The 16733-nt window shown below is 40.5% G+C and overlaps 1 non-coding gene across 1 annotated transcript; it reads left to right on the top strand.

The window, feature by feature from the left end:
• The first annotated feature begins 11620 nt into the window (after positions 1-11620).
• On the top strand, positions 11621-11692 carry trnag-ucc (transfer RNA glycine (anticodon UCC)). Its single transcript has one exon. It is a non-coding gene; the product is annotated as a tRNA-Gly (tRNA).
• Positions 11693-16733: the final 5041 nt, after the last annotated feature.

Here is a 16733-nt window from a genome sequence, read left to right as displayed (position 1 = left end):
GCTGACTTCTTACAGCAGAATACCAACAGAAAGACACAAAGCTGACTTCTTACACCAGAATACCAACAGAAAGACACAAAGCTGACTTCTTACAGCAGAACACCAACAGAAAGACACAAAGCTGACTTCTTACAGCAGAATACCAACAGAAAGACACAAAGCTGACTTCTTACAGCAGAACACCAACAGAAAGACATAAAGCTGACTTCTTACATTAGAACACCAACAGGAAGACACAAAGCTGACTTCTTACAGCAGAACACCAGACAGACACAAAGCTGACTTCTTACAGCAGAACACCAACAGAAAGACACAAAGCTGACTTCTTACAGCAGAACATCAACAGAAAGACACAAAGCTGACTTCTTACAGCAGAACATCAACAGAAAGACACAAAGCTGACTTCTTAAAGCTGTAATTGATCTTGGAATGTACTACTGAGCCTGATCTCTTCCATGCTACTCCTCCGTGCTCGGAGAGAGATTGGGAGAGAGATTTAGGGAATGAGATGGGATATTCCAAATGCCCAGACTTGTTACCCAAAATGATCATTTGGCACACCATACTTGGAAGCAAGTTGTTGACATACCAAAAGCCTTGAAACATGCACAGAAGGGGGATGAGGAAAATACAAGAAAGATTGAGAAAGGAGATAAGCAGGGAAAGAAAGAAAGAGAGAGAGAGAGATTGTATTGCTGTCATGACTCATGTCACACAGGTGAAACCTCTTACTCCATAATTGATCCTGAGAATCTACCTAAAATATCTTTATTATTGACTCATGTATTAAGAACCACCTCTGTGGCCTGCATTGTGTCCACTCCCGTGTAAATTACACCTCTGTATCTGTGTCTGGCCTGCATCGTGTCCACTCCAGTGTAAATTACACCTCTGTATCTGTGTCTGGCCTGCATTGTGTCCACTCCAGTGTAAATTACACCTCTGTATCTGTGTCTGGCCTGCATTGTGTCCACTCCAGTGTAAATTACACCTCGGTATCTGTGTCTGGCCTGCATCGTGTCCACTCCAGTGTAAATTACACCTCTGTATCTGTGTCTGGCCTGCATCGTGTCCACTCTAGTGTAAATTACACCTCTGTATCTGTGTCTGGCCTACATTGTGTCCACTCCAGTGTAAATTACACCTCTGTATCTGTGTCTGGCCTGTCCACTCCAGTGTAAATTACACCTCTGTGTCTGGCCTGCATCGTGTCCACTCCAGTGTAAATTACACCTCTGTATCTGTGTCTGGCCTGCATCGTGTCCACTCCAGTGTAAATTACACCTCTGTATCTGTGTCTGGCCTGCATTGTGTCCACTCCAGTGTAAATTACACCTCTGTATCTGTGTCTGGCCTGCATCGTGTCCACTCCAGTGTAAATTACACCTCTGTATCTGTGTCTGGCCTGCATTGTGTCCACTCCAGTGTAAATTACACCTCTGTATCTGTGTCTGGCCTGCATCGTGTCCACTCCAGTGTAAATTACACCTCTGTATCTGTGTCTGGCCTGCATCGTGTCCACTCCAGTGTAAATTACACCTCTGTATCTGTGTCTGGCCTGCATCGTGTCCACTCTAGTGTAAATTACACCTCTGTATCTGTGTCTGGCCTGCATTGTGTCCACTCCAGTGTAAATTACACCTCTGTGTCTGTGTCTGGCCTGCATTGTGTCCACTCCAGTGTAAATTACACCTCTGTATCTGTGTCTGGCCTGCATTGTGTTCACTCCAGTGTAAATTACTGGGCAGTGGTGAGCGATGAGAGTTTAAGCTTTCCCATCTTTCCATAAGATGACGAGTCCTGAGTGAACGCAGATCTCATCAGATTGATGAGGAACCCACGAGCATGCTGGGAAAGGAGCCTCAGTGCTATTAAGGCAGGTCTTCACTGTACTTCACAGACTCCATAGGAGCTGGAGGAAAGACCTGGAAAACAGGTTGGAGACAACGCTGTCCAGCAACAGCTCCTGTTTACAAACGGCTCCTGTCCAGCAACAGCTCCTGTTTAAAAACAGCTCCTGTCCAGCAACAGCTCCTGTTTAAAAACAGCTCCTGTCCAGCAACAGCTCCTGTTCTACACAACGCTGTCCAGCAACAGCTCCTGTTTACAAACAGCTCCTGTCCAGCAACAGCTCCTGTTTAAAAACAGCTCCTGGTCTACACAATGCTGATTAAAAACATCTCCTGGTCTACACAATGCTGATTAAAAACAGCTCCTGGTCTACACAATGCTGATTAAAAACAGCTCCTGGTCTACACAATGCTGATTAAAAACAACTCCTGGTCTACACAATGCTGATTACAAACAGCTCATGGTCTACACAATGCTGATTACAAACAGCTCCTGGTCTACACAATGCTGATTAAAAACAGCTCCTGGTCTACACAATGCTGATTACAAACAGCTCATGGTCTACACAATGCTGATTACAAACAGCTCCTGGTCTACACAATGCTGATTAAAAACAGCTCCTGGTCTACACAATGCTGATTACAAACAGCTCCTGGTCTACACAATGCTGATTAAAAACAGCTCCTGGTCTACACAATGCTGATTACAAACAGCTCCTGGTCTACACAATGCTGATTACAAACAGCTCCTGGTCTACACAATGCTGATTACAAACAGCTCCTGGTCTACACAATGCTGATTACAAACAGCTCCTGGTCTACACAATGCTGATTCAAGTAGCTATCAGAGTTTAGAACACCACACCCCTGGAACTGCAATATGATTTTACATTAAAGACGTCTGTCTGTCTGTCTGTCTGTCTGTCTGCCTGTACATGTTATAAGTGTCCATCCCTTTGTTGATATGAGATGATTCAAGTTAATTAATGGATATAATTATGTCTGTCTGTGTGCATGTGCATGTGCATGTGCATGTGCATGCCTGTCTGTCTGTCTGTCTGTCTGTCTGTCTGTCTGTCTGTCTGTCTGTCTGTGTGCATATGCATGTGCATGCGTGCCTGTGTCTCTCTTCTCTGAGGCAGTGGGTCACAGCTGACACTGTAAACTCATTGACCACCCATACATCACATTCCTGCCCCCCTACCGTGAGTTATGAATGAGGTCCTGAGTGGTCCCCCCCTGAATATACATCCCAGTAGCAGGCAGGCCCCAGTGATTAATCATACTTTGGTTCCTCTCCTCAGCTCTTTTTCCCCTCTCTGTTGACATGGCTTCCACTGGCACCACTTCCCACCTAGACTCCTAACTGAGCCCCTAGACAGCCTACTAATGTCAGCCGGGCCAGACAGGAATGCTCCTCTGTTTTCCTTGACCTCTTTTTTCCCCTTCTTCGACAAGTCATTAACAGTGAGGCGACGCCCTCCTCGTGTGTGAGAATGTTTTTTTCGTTGTGTCGTGGCATGGTCCGGGTTGAACAAGAATTGGGATTTTAGGGGTTGGAGAACTCAGAGTCTGGAGGGATGATGATGAAGATCAGAAGTGATGTGTGGCTGTTGTTGATGATATGTGGCGACACCATCTATATTTAATTCTCTTCTCACCTCTGTAACTCATTATCTGTCAATTAAAATGTCTTCTCAATCAACTTTCCTGGTAAATTAAATTGTCTTCTCAGTCAACTTTCCTGGTAAATTAAATTGTCTTCTCAATCAACTTTCCTGGTAAATTAAATTGTCTTCTCAGTCAACTTTCCTGGTAAATTAAATTGTCTTCTCAGTCAACTTTCCTGGTAAATTAAATTGTCTTCTCAATCAACTTTCCTGGTAAATTAAATTGTCTTCTCAATCAACTTTCCTGGTAAATTAAATTGTCTTCTCAATCAACTTTCCTGGTAAATTAAATTGTCTTCTCAATCAACTTTCCTGGTAAATTTAATTGTCTTCTCAGTCAACTTTCCTGGTTCAATAAATCAAATGGAGCGATAAAGAGCATGTGTTTTTAGAGGTGTTCTAGGTTTTGAGACTGTTTAAGTGTTTTGAGACTGTTTTTAAGTGTTTGGGTGCTGAGTTGATCTTATCATTTAATCTAAGTCAAATATTGTTTGAGAGGGCAGGGACATTTCAAACCTTTGAGGTATATATAGAGAGAGAGGTAGAGAGAGAGAGGTACAGAGAGAGAGGTAGAGAGAGAACATACTTTTCCCTAATATATTTGACTTAACCCTCCAAAGTCCATGGAATACCAATTGGTCAACATATTGCACAGGCTCAATCAAATTCATTTTCACTCTTTAACCATAGAACAGTGTTACTGTATACGGGCCAATACTTCTACATCGCCCATTTGGCCATCATTATACATGAAATAATGAGATTAAACAGTTTGGAATCTATGGAAAGTTACTTTTAGAAGCGTAGCATTGAAAGCAGTGGGGTGTGAGCAGGCTCCTCAGCAGTTCTCTGTTGGCTGAGTAGCGGTAGTTGTTACGCTAGCAGCTTGTGGCTAGGCTGGCTCCACAGCCTAGGGGAATGTCTGGCTACAGTGGCAAAACCATTTATTTACAGACACTTCCAGAGTTGAGGTCTAACACCCATAGCCAAAGTGCAACCCTCTTAGTGTGTGTGTGTGTGTGTGTGTCGGAGAGAGAGAGACGGCTGTGTGTGAACAGGGAAGCATGGAGTCAATCTCTTTGATCACCCTTTACACACAAATACATCACCCTTCACTGTGAGGTCATATCTAACAGCCTTGTAGAGGTCCTATTCCAGTCTGTTTTAAATAGAGAGAAAGCTCCCTTCACTGTGAGGTCATATCTAACAGCCTTGTAGAGGTCCTATTCCAGTCTGTTTTAAATAGAGAGAAAGCTCCCTTCACTGTGAGGTCATATCTAACAGCCTTTAGAGTTCCTATTATAGTCTGTTTAAATAGATAAATATCCCTTCTTCACTGTGAGGTCATATCTAACAGCCTTTAGAGTTCCTATTATAGTCTGTTTAAATAGAGAAATCTCCCTTCTTCACTGTGAGGTCATAGAGTATCTAACAGCCTTGTAGAGTTCCTATTATAGTCTGTTTAAATAGAGAAATGTCCCTTCTTCACTGTGAGGTCATACAGTATCTAACAGCCTTGTAGAGTTCATATTCCAGTCTGTTTTAAATAGAGAGAAATGTCCCTTCTTCACTGTGAGGTCATACAGTATCTAACAGCCTTGTAGAGTTCATATTCCAGTCTGTTTTAAATAGAGAGAAATGTCCCTTCTTCACTGTGAGGTCATACAGTATCTAACAGCCTTGTAGAGTTCATATTCCAGTCTGTTTTAAATAGAGAGAAATGTCCCTTCTTCACTGTGAGGTCATACAGTATCTAACAGCCTTGTAGAGTTCCTATTCCAGTCTGTTTTAAATAGAGAGAAATCTCCCTTCTTCACTGTGAGGTCATACAGTATCTAACAGCCTTATAGAGTTCCTATTCCAGTCGGTTTTAAATAGAGATAAAGCTCCCTTCACTGTGAGGTCATACAGTATCTAACAGCCTTATAGAGTTCCTATTCCAGTCGGTTTTAAATAGAGATAAAGCTCCCTTCACTGTGAGGTCATACAGTATCTAACAGCCTTATAGAGTTCCTATTCCAGTCGGTTTTAAAAAGAGATAAAGCTCCCTTCACTGTGAGGTCATATCTTACAACCTTGTAGAGTTCCTATTCCAGTCTGTTTTAAATAGAGATAAAGCTCCCTTCACTGTGAGATCTTACAGTATCTAACAGCCTTGTAGAGTTCCTATTCCAGTCGGTTTTAAAAAGAGATAAAGCTCCCTTCACTGTGAGGTCATATCTTACAACCTTGTAGAGTTCCTATTCCAGTCTGTTTTAAATAGAGATAAAGCTCCCTTCACTGTGAGGTCATACAGTATCTAACAGCCTTGTAGAGTTCCTATTCCAGTCTGTTTTAAATAGAGAGAAATGTCCCTTCTTCACTGTGAGGTCATACAGTATCTAACAGCCTTGTAGAGGTCCTATTCCAGTCTGTTTTAAATAGAGAGAAATGTCCCTTCTTCACTGTGAGGTCATACAGTATCTAACAGCCTTGTAGAGGTCCTATTCCAGTCTGTTTTAAATAGAGATAAAGCTCCCTTCACTGTGAGGTCATACAGTATCTAACAGCCATTGCGCTGTGTGGTTTCTCCAGGATGGGCTGGTGGTTCTTCTAGATGTGTGGTCAGCTCTCCATCCTCCTGGAGTATCACATCCACCACCTCACCGCCAGCCTGCAGACCAAGTCTACACCACAAATGGCACACTATTCCCTATATTCTACACTACCTCTGATTAGGGCCCCTCAGACTGGCTTAAAATACACACTATTCCCTATATTCTACACTACCTCTGATTAGGGCCCCTCAGACTGGCTTACAAGACACACTATTGACTACTTTGTACACTACTCCTGACCAGGGCCCATCCCACAGACTTACAAGGTGAGGAAAAAATATATCTATATATTTTTTTCCATGGGAGAAAATTACCAGTATTGAGTTTTCCAAGTAGCCCATTTGATCATAAAGACACAGACGCACAAAGTAGAGTAGATTGACAGTCTGAGTTGAGGAGGCTGATAGCTGGCTATCTGGTCCCCTGCATCCTCAGTCTGAGTTGAGGAGGCCGATAGCTGGCTATATGTTCCCCTGCTTCCTCAGTCTGAGTTGAGGAGGCCGATAGCTGGCTATCTGGTCCCCTGCTTCCTCAGTCTGAGTTGAGGAGGCCGATAGCTGGCTATCTGGTCCCCTGCTTCCTCAGTCTGAGTTGAGGAGGCCGATAGTTGGCTATATGTTCCCCTGCTTCATCAGTCTTCCTCCACTCCTCACTCTGTCTGTCATAAGATGTGTCAGCAAAAACTCACTTGTCCTACAATGAACCATCAGGCCTCCATTTCCCCATGTGAATTCTGGGTAGGAATGTTGTGAGTCTCTGCCTCATGGTGGTGTTGGTACTGAGCAATGGTGGTATAGCAGTGAGCATAGCTGCCTTCCAAGCAGTCATCCTGGGTTTGATTCCCGGCATAGAAGGTTCATTTACATCAGGTGTTCCCAAACTGGGGGAATGCCTTTGGTGGTACGCTAAATAAAAATGTGATTCATATTAAAAAATATATACAGTCGGAGGTTTACATACACTTAGGTTGGAGTCATTAAAACTTGTTTTTTAACTACTCCACAAATGTCCTGTTAACAAACTATAGTTTTGGCAAGACGGATAGGACATCTACTTTGTGCATGACACAAGTCATTTTTCCAACAATTGTTTGCATACAGATTATTTCACTTATAATTTACTGTATCACAATTCCAATGGGTCAGAAGTTTACATACACGAATTTGACTGTGCCTTTAAACAGCTTGGAAAATTCCAGAAAATTATGTCATGGCTTTAGAAGCTTCTGATAGGCTAATTGACATAATTTGAGTCAATTGGAGGTGTACCTGTGGATGTATTTCAAGGCCTTCCTTCAAACTCAGTGCCTCTTTAATTGACATCATGGGAAAATCTAAAGAAATCAGCCAAGACCTCAGAAAAACACTTGTAGACCTCCACAAGTCTGGTTCATCCTTGGGAGCAATTTCCAAATGCCTGAAGGTACCACATTCATCTGTACAAACAATAGAACTCAAGTATAAACACCATGGGACCATGTAGCTCAGGAAGGAGATGCGTTTTGTCTCCTAGAGATAAACGTACTTTGGTGCAAAAAGGTGCAAATCAATCCCAGAACAACAGCAAAGGACCTTGTGAAGATGCTGGAGGAAACAGGTACAAAAGTATCTATATCCACAGTAAATCGAGTCCTATATCGACATAACCTGAAAGGCGCTCAGCAAGGAAGAAGCCACTGCTCCAAAACCGCCATAAAAAAGCCAGACCACGGTTTGCAACTGCACATGGGGACAAAGATCGTACCTTTTGGAGAAATGTTCTCTGGTCTGATGAAACAAAAATATAACTGTTTGGTCATAATGACCATTGTTATGTTAGGAGGAAAAAGGGGGAGGCTTGCAAGCCGAAGAACACCATCCCAACCGTGAAGAACGGGGGTGGCACCATCATATTGTGGTGGTGCTTTGCTGCAGGAGGGACCGGTGCACTTCACAAAATTTATAGCATCATGAGGTAGGAAAATGGTGTGGATATATTGAAGCAACATCTTAAGACATCAGTCAGGAAGTTAAAGCTTGGTTGCAAATGGGTCTTCCAAATGGACAATGACCCCAAGCATACTTCTAAAGTTGTGGCAAAATGGCTTAAGGACAACAAATTCAGTGTATTGGCCATCACAAAGCCCTAACCTCTATCCTATAGAACATTTGTGGGCAGAACTGAAGAAGTGTGTGCGAGCAAGGAGGCCTACAAACCTGACTCAGTTACACCAGCTCTGTCAGCAGGAATGGGCCATCTAGTGTGCTGCGAAATAACAACAGGTAGCCTTTAAAAATAATTACCTTCCAATCAAATTAACCGTTACTCTCTCGCGGGAATTCCACTTATGGTCCGTATGTAGCCAAACGTAGCTGCTGCTCATGTTGGTATCTGTACAGATGGCGCAAAAGCCATGACAGTGAGACATAGCGGAGTGGTAATGCACGTGTAAGCAGTTGCTCCCAATGCCACTTGGGTACTCTGCAGCATCCACCGAGAGGCTCTTGCTGCCAAGGGAATGCCTGACAGCTTGAAAGACGTTTTGGACACTACAGTGAAAATGGTTAACTTTGTTAAAGCAAGGCCCCTGAACTCTCGTGTATTTTCTGCACTATGCAATGATACTGGCAGCGACCATGTAACGCTTTTACAACATACAGAAGTGCGCTGGTTATCAAGTGTCAAAGTATTGACACATTTTTTTGAATTGAGAGACGAGCTTAAAGTTTTCTTTACTGACCATCATTTTCACTTGTTTGTTCGCTTGCATGATGACGGGTTCCTCACACGACTGTCCTTTCTGGATGATGTTTTTTCTTGCCTGAAGGATCTGAATCAATAGTACAGGGACTCTCCGCAACTATATTCAATGTGCGGGACTAAACTGAGGCTTATTATATATAATAATATATATAATAATAATAATATAATTATATATTATAACTGGTTATTAAGTTGGAGCTCTTCTCTGTCTGCATTAACAAGGACAACACACAGGTCTTTCCATCATTGTTTGATTTTTTGTGTGCAAATGAACTCAAGCTTATGGACATTGTCAAATGTGATATAGCGAAGCACCTGAGTGAGTTGGATGCGCAATTACGCAGGTACTTCCCCGAAACGGACGACACAAAATTGGATTCGTTACCCCTTTCATGCCCTGCCTGCAGTCCACTTACCGATATCTCAACAAGAGAGCCTCATAAAAATTGCCACAAGCGGTTCTGTGAAAATTTAATTTAATCAGAAGCCACTGCTAGATTTCTGGAAAGGACTGCACTCAGAGTGTCCTGCCTTGGCAAATCGCGCTGTTAATTAAGACACTGATGCCCTTTGCAACCACATACCTATGTGAGAGTGGATTCTCGGCCCTCACTAGCATGAAAACTAAATACAGGCACAGACTGTGTGTGGAAAATGATTTAAGACTGAGACTCTCCAATACAACCCAACATTGCAGAGTTATGTGCCTCCTTTCAAGCACAACCTTATTAACCTGTGGTGAGTTAATCACAATTTTCGATGAACAAATATGGTTTTATATGTAAGGTGGTTAAATAAAGATCAAAATGATGTATTACTATCATTATATTATTATTGGTGCCCTGGTCCTATAAGAGCTCTTCTTACGAGTCGGGTTGTGGCAAAAACTCACACTCATTCTTATGTTTAATAAATGTATTGTATAGTGTGTGGGTGTGGCAGGCTTACAATGATGGCAAAAAACAACATTTGAGAGTGTGCTGACCCTGGTGCTAGAGGGGGTACACAGCTGGAGTGTGCTGACCCTGGTGCTAGAGGGGGTACACAGCTGGAGTGCGCTGACCCTGGTGCTAGAGGGGGTACACAGCTGGAGTGCGCTGACCCTGGTGCTAGAGGGGGTACACAACTGGAGTGCGCTGACCCTGGTGCTAGAGGGGGTACACAACTGGAGTGCGCTGACCCTGGTGCTAGAGGGGGTACACAACTGGAGTGCGCTGACCCTGGTGCTAGAGGGGGTACACAGCTGGAGCGCGCTGACCCTGGTGCTAGAGGGGGTACACAACTGGAGTGCGCTGACCCTGGTGCTAGAGGGGGTACACAGCTGGAGCGCGCTGACCCTGGTGCTAGAGGGGGTACACAGCTAGAGTGCGCTGACCCTGGTGCTAGAGGGGGTACACAGCTGGAGCGCGCTGACCCTGGTGCTAGAGGGGGTACACAGCTAGAGTGCGCTGACCCTGGTGCTAGAGGGGGTACACAGCTGGAGCGCGCTGACCCTGGTGCTAGAGGGGGTACACAGCTGGAGCGCGCTGACCCTGGTGCTAGAGGGGGTACACAGCTAGAGTGCGCTGACCCTGGTGCTAGAGGGGGTACAGGAGAGTCCTCATGTTTGAGGACTATAAAAAGTTTGGGAAACATTGATTTACATGATATCTCTGATGTGAGATTATTGCAAACAACTGTTTAACACTTGTTTGTTGTGCTTTAAACCTGTGTAGTAACAATGTAACTACACTTTTAAAAACATTGCCTTAACCTTTTATTAAAAACACTAAGATTAAATCAGATCAAGCATTAACCGGCGATAGCCGACACCACATAGCTGATGTTTTGGCAGGTGGAACAGTCAAATCGGTGAGCAGCTCTTGTGATCATTGTCATGAAGCTTGTAACTTGTAAACACGTCTGCATGAGATTTATCTTAATGCGACTCTGTGCAGCCAATGGCTATTTCCGCTTTAGGTATAATGCCAGGATACACTTGTGGATTTGACAGCTCTAATGCCGTTCCACCTCCGGCACCGCCTCAACAACCGCTGTGCTGATGTCGGCTAAAGCAGATCGGATTGAATCAAGCCTGAAGTTCTGTGCTAACAGTGCCCCCAGCTGGTTGTGCACTTAAACTGCATGATCCCATGTTCTCTAAGTCTGAGACATGTTGGTTCTACATCTTTTTTTTACATGAAAGTTCCACAACGTTGTGCGTTGCTGGACGCAGCGGTGGCCTCAGCTCACATCGGATGGGGAGCAGCAATATTATTAACAGCAATCCAGTTGTTTCAGATTGGTGGTCAGAGATGGAAGACAACAGGACAAGAAGAATATTGAACCTTACTGTTCTTCTCAACCCTTACAGTTATTTCACATTGAATACAGATTAAAATGTTTATCATCTATAATAAAAAAAATAGGTCATTTTGTAGACACTTGTATCCACAGCGACTTACAGTCATGAGCGCACTCTTTTTACATATGGGTGGTCCCGGGAATCAAACAAACTACCCACATTTTGCAAGCACCATGACCTACCAACTGAGCTACAGGCAGGACCACAGTTTAATGTTTTGTTCCTCCATCTCAGTGGAGTGTTTTGTTCCTCCATCTCAGTGGAGTGTTTTGTTCCTCCATCTCAGTGTGTGGTGGACTCAATACATAAGCAGGTTTCACCATGAAAGTCCAATATCCAAGCGAGAGCGAGAGAGTTATTCTTGAAATACTTGACACAAACCTACAATTCCCCTGTTGAATTCCCTTTTCTCAACTTGCCTTGGTGGTATAGTGGTGAGCATAGCTGCCTTCCAAGCAGTTGACCCGGGTTCGATTCCCGGCCAACGCAGATGCTTTTAATTTTCACTGATCGCTGAAGGAGGTTTTACATACGAAAATCCAAAACCCAGCGACGTGGTTTGCATTCAAACAGCACTATTGAGTGGGTTGTGTTGTTAAAACCTGTAGGAGTTGAGTGGGTTGTCGTTAAAACCTGTAGGAGTTGAGTGGGTTGTCGTTAAAACCTGCAGGAGTTGAGTGGGTTGTGTTGTTAAAACCTGTAGGAGTTGAGTGGGTTGTGTTGTTAAAACCTGTAGGAGTTGAGTGTGTTGTCGTTAAAACCTGTAGGAGTTGAGTGGGTTGTCGTTAAAACCTGCAGGAGTTGAGTGGGTTGTCGTTAAAACCTGTAGGAGTTGAGTGGGTTGTCGTTAAAACCTGTAGGAGTTGAGTGGGTTGTGTTGTTAAAACCTGTAGGAGTTGAGTGTGTTGTCGTTAAAACCTGTAGGAGTTGAGTGGGTTGTCGTTAAAACCTGTAGGAGTTGAGTGGGTTGTGTTGTTAAAACCTGTAGGAGTTGAGTGGGTTGTGTTGTTAAAACCTGTAGGAGTTGAGTGGGTTGTCGTTAAAACCTGTAGGAGTTGAGTGGGTTGTGTTGTTAAAACCTGTAGGAGTTGAGTGGGTTGTGTTGTTAAAACCTGTAGGAGTTGAGTGGGTTGTGTTGTTAAAACCTGTAGGAGTTGAGTGGGTTGTGTTGTTAAAACCTGTAGGAGTTGAGTGTGTTGTCGTTAAAACCTGTAGGAGTTGAGTGGGTTGTCGTTAAAACCTGTAGGAGTTGAGTGGGAATTGAATCTCTGCAAGATACATCACCGTGAAGAGAATGACATGCATATCCATCATTATGTATTTCTGTGTAGTACACATCAGGGACCCATGATGCAATTCTGTTACCGGATATAAATCCACTTCACCTACCGTAGTTAAATAAACAAAGCCAAGGTGTCATGTCATAGCTGACACCCCGTTCTTTCTACAGTCTTAGCTGACACCCTGTTCTTTCTACAGTCATAGCTGACACCCTGTTCTTTCTACAGTCATAGCTGACATCCCGTTCTTTCTACAGTCATAGCTGACACCCCGTTCTTTCTACAGTCATAGCTGACACCCCGTTCTTTCTACAGTCTTAGCTGACACCCCGTTCTTTCTACAGTCTTAGCTGACACCCTGTTCTTTCTACAGTCATAGCGGACACCCCGTTCTTTCTACAGTCATAGCTGACACCCCGTTCTTTCTACAGTCATAGCTGACACCCTGTTCTTTCTACAGTCATAGCTGACACCCCGTTCTTTCTACAGTCATAGCTGACACCCCGTTCTTTCTACAGTCATAGCTGACACCCCGTTCTTTCTACAGTCATAGCTGACACCCCGTTCTTTCTACAGTCATAGCTGACACCCCGTTCTTTCTACAGTCATAGCTGACACCCCGTTCTTTCTACAGTCATAGTTGAATCCTAATTAGGAGCAGATATTTAACAGAGTTGTTGGAAAGTGTGGTCACATAAAAAACGAAGGGAGATTTTACTGTAATTCTGTTACCAAACGTTGCATCTGCACAGTTGTTCCAGTACATGTGTTTTTGTGAAGTAGTGCTGGTGCATAGAGTTGTATAGTTTGTCAAACTTTGAAATCAATGTTTTTTTTTATTTGACATACATTTAAAGTCAAAATTCTGAGTCAAACCATAATTACCATAGTTTGGAAAACCCCTCTCTACACTAACATATAATATACATAACATCTCTCTCTCTACACTAACATATAATATACATAACATCTCTATCTCTACACTAACATATAATATACATAACATCTCTCTCTCTACACTAACATATAATATACATAACATCTCTCTCTCTACACTAACATATAATATACATAACATCTCTATCTCTACACTAACATATAATATACATAACATCTCTCTCTCTACACTAACATATAATATACATAACATCTCTATCTCTACACTAACATATAATATACATAACATCTCTATCTCTACACTAACATATAATATACATAACATCTCTATCTCTACACTAACATATAATATACATAACATCTCTATCTCTACACTAACATATAATATACATAACATCTCTCTCTCTCTCTACACTAACATATAATATACATAACATCTCTCTCTCTACACTAACATATAATATACATAACATCTCTATCTCTCTACACTAACATATAATATACATAACATCTCTCTCTCTACACTAACATATAATATACATAACATCTCCCTCTCTACACTAACATATAATATACATAACATCTCTATCTCTACACTAACATATAATATACATAACATCTCTCTCTCTACACTAACATATAATATACATAACATCTCTATCTCTACACTAACATATAATATACATAACATCTCTCTCTCTACACTAACATATAATATACATAACATCTCTCTCTCTCTCTACACTAACATATAATATACATAACATCTCTATCTCTACACTAACATATAATATACATAACATCTCTATCTCTACACTAACATACAATATACATAACATCTCTCTCTCTCTCTACACTAACATATAATATACATAACATCTCTATCTCTACACTAACATATAATATACATAACATCTCTATCTCTACACTAACATATAATATACATAACATCTCTATCTCTCTCTCTACACTAACATATAATATACATAACATCTCCCTCTCTACACTAACATATAATATACATAACATCTCTCTCTCTACACTAACATATAATATACATAACATCTCTCTCTCTCTCTCTCTCTCTACACTAACATATAATATACATAACATCTCTATCTCTATCTCTACACTAACATATAATATACATAGCATCTCTATCTCTACACTAACATATAATATACATAACATCTCTCTCTCTCTCTCTCTCTACACTAACATACAATATACATAACATCTCTATCTCTACACTAACATATAATATACATAACATCTCTCTCTCTCTCTACACTAACATATAATATACATAACATCTCTCTCTCTACACTAACATATAATATACATAACATCTCTATCTCTCTACACTAACATATAATATACATAACATCTCTCTCTCTACACTAACATATAATATACATAACATCTCTCTCTCTACACTAACATATAATATACATAACATCTCTATCTCTACACTAACATATAATATACATAACATCTCTCTCTCTACACTAACATATAATATACATAACATCTCTATCTCTACACTAACATATAATATACATAACATCTCTCTCTCTACACTAACATATAATATACATAACATCTCTCTCTCTCTCTACACTAACATATAATATACATAACATCTCTATCTCTACACTAACATATAATATACATAACATCTCTATCTCTACACTAACATACAATATACATAACATCTCTCTCTCTCTCTACACTAACATATAATATACATAACATCTCTATCTCTACACTAACATATAATATACATAACATCTCTATCTCTACACTAACATATAATATACATAACATCTCTATCTCTCTCTCTACACTAACATATAATATACATAACATCTCCCTCTCTACACTAACATATAATATACATAACATCTCTCTCTCTACACTAACATATAATATACATAACATCTCTCTCTCTCTCTCTCTCTACACTAACATATAATATACATAACATCTCTATCTCTATCTCTACACTAACATATAATATACATAGCATCTCTATCTCTACACTAACATATAATATACATAACATCTCTCTCTCTCTCTCTCTCTCTCTACACTAACATACAATATACATAACATCTCTATCTCTACACTAACATATAATATACATAACATCTCTATCTCTCTCTCTACATTAACATATAATATACATAACATCTCTATCTCTACACTAACATATAATATACATAACATCTCTCTCTCTCTCTCTCTCTCTACACTAACATACAATATACATAACATCTCTATCTCTACACTAACATATAATATACATAACATCTCTCTCTCTCTCTCTCTCTACACTAACATACAATATACATAACATCTCTATCTCTACACTAACATATAATATACATAACATCTCTCTCTCTCTCTCTCTCTCTACACTAACATACAATATACATAACATCTCCCTCTCTACACTAACATATAATATACATAACATCTCTATCTCTACACTAACATATAATATACATAACATCTCTCTCTCTACACTAACATATAATATACATAACATCTCTCTCTCTACACTAACATATAATATACATAACATCTCTCTCTCTACACTAACATATAATATACATAACATCTCTCTCTCTACACTAACATATAATATACATAACATCTCTATCTCTCTCTCTACACTAACATACAATATACATAACATCTCTATCTCTCTCTCTACACTAACATACAATATACATAACATCTCTATCTCTATCTCTACACTAACATATAATATACATAACATCTCTCTCTCTCTACACTAACATACAATATACATAACATCTCTCTCTCTCTCTCTCTACACTAACATATAATATACATAACATCTCTATCTCTACACTAACATATAATATACATAACATCTCTCTCTCTCTCTCTCTCTCTCTCCCTCCCTCTCCCGCTCTACACTAACATATAATATACATAACATCTCTATCTCTACACTAACATATAATATACATAACATCTCTATCTCTACACTAACATATAATATACATAACATCTCTATCTCTACACTAACATATAATATACATAACATCTCTATCTCTCTCTCTACACTAACATATAATATACATAACATCTCTCTCTACACTAACATATAATATACATAACATCTCTATCTCTACACTAACATATAATATACATAACATCTCTATCTCTATCTCTACACTAACATATAATATACATAACATCTCTCTCTCTACACTAACATATAATATACATAACATCTCTCTCTCTACACTAACATATAATATACATAACATCTCTCTCTCTACACTAACATATAATATACATAACATCTCTCTCTCTCT

The sequence above is a fragment of the Oncorhynchus clarkii genome, chromosome 6, assembly GCF_045791955.1.
Source record: "Oncorhynchus clarkii lewisi isolate Uvic-CL-2024 chromosome 6, UVic_Ocla_1.0, whole genome shotgun sequence".
NCBI classification, from domain to species: domain Eukaryota; kingdom Metazoa; phylum Chordata; class Actinopteri; order Salmoniformes; family Salmonidae; genus Oncorhynchus; species Oncorhynchus clarkii.
Note: the sequence above shows the minus strand (reverse complement) of the source record. Positions and strands in the feature narration are given on the sequence as shown.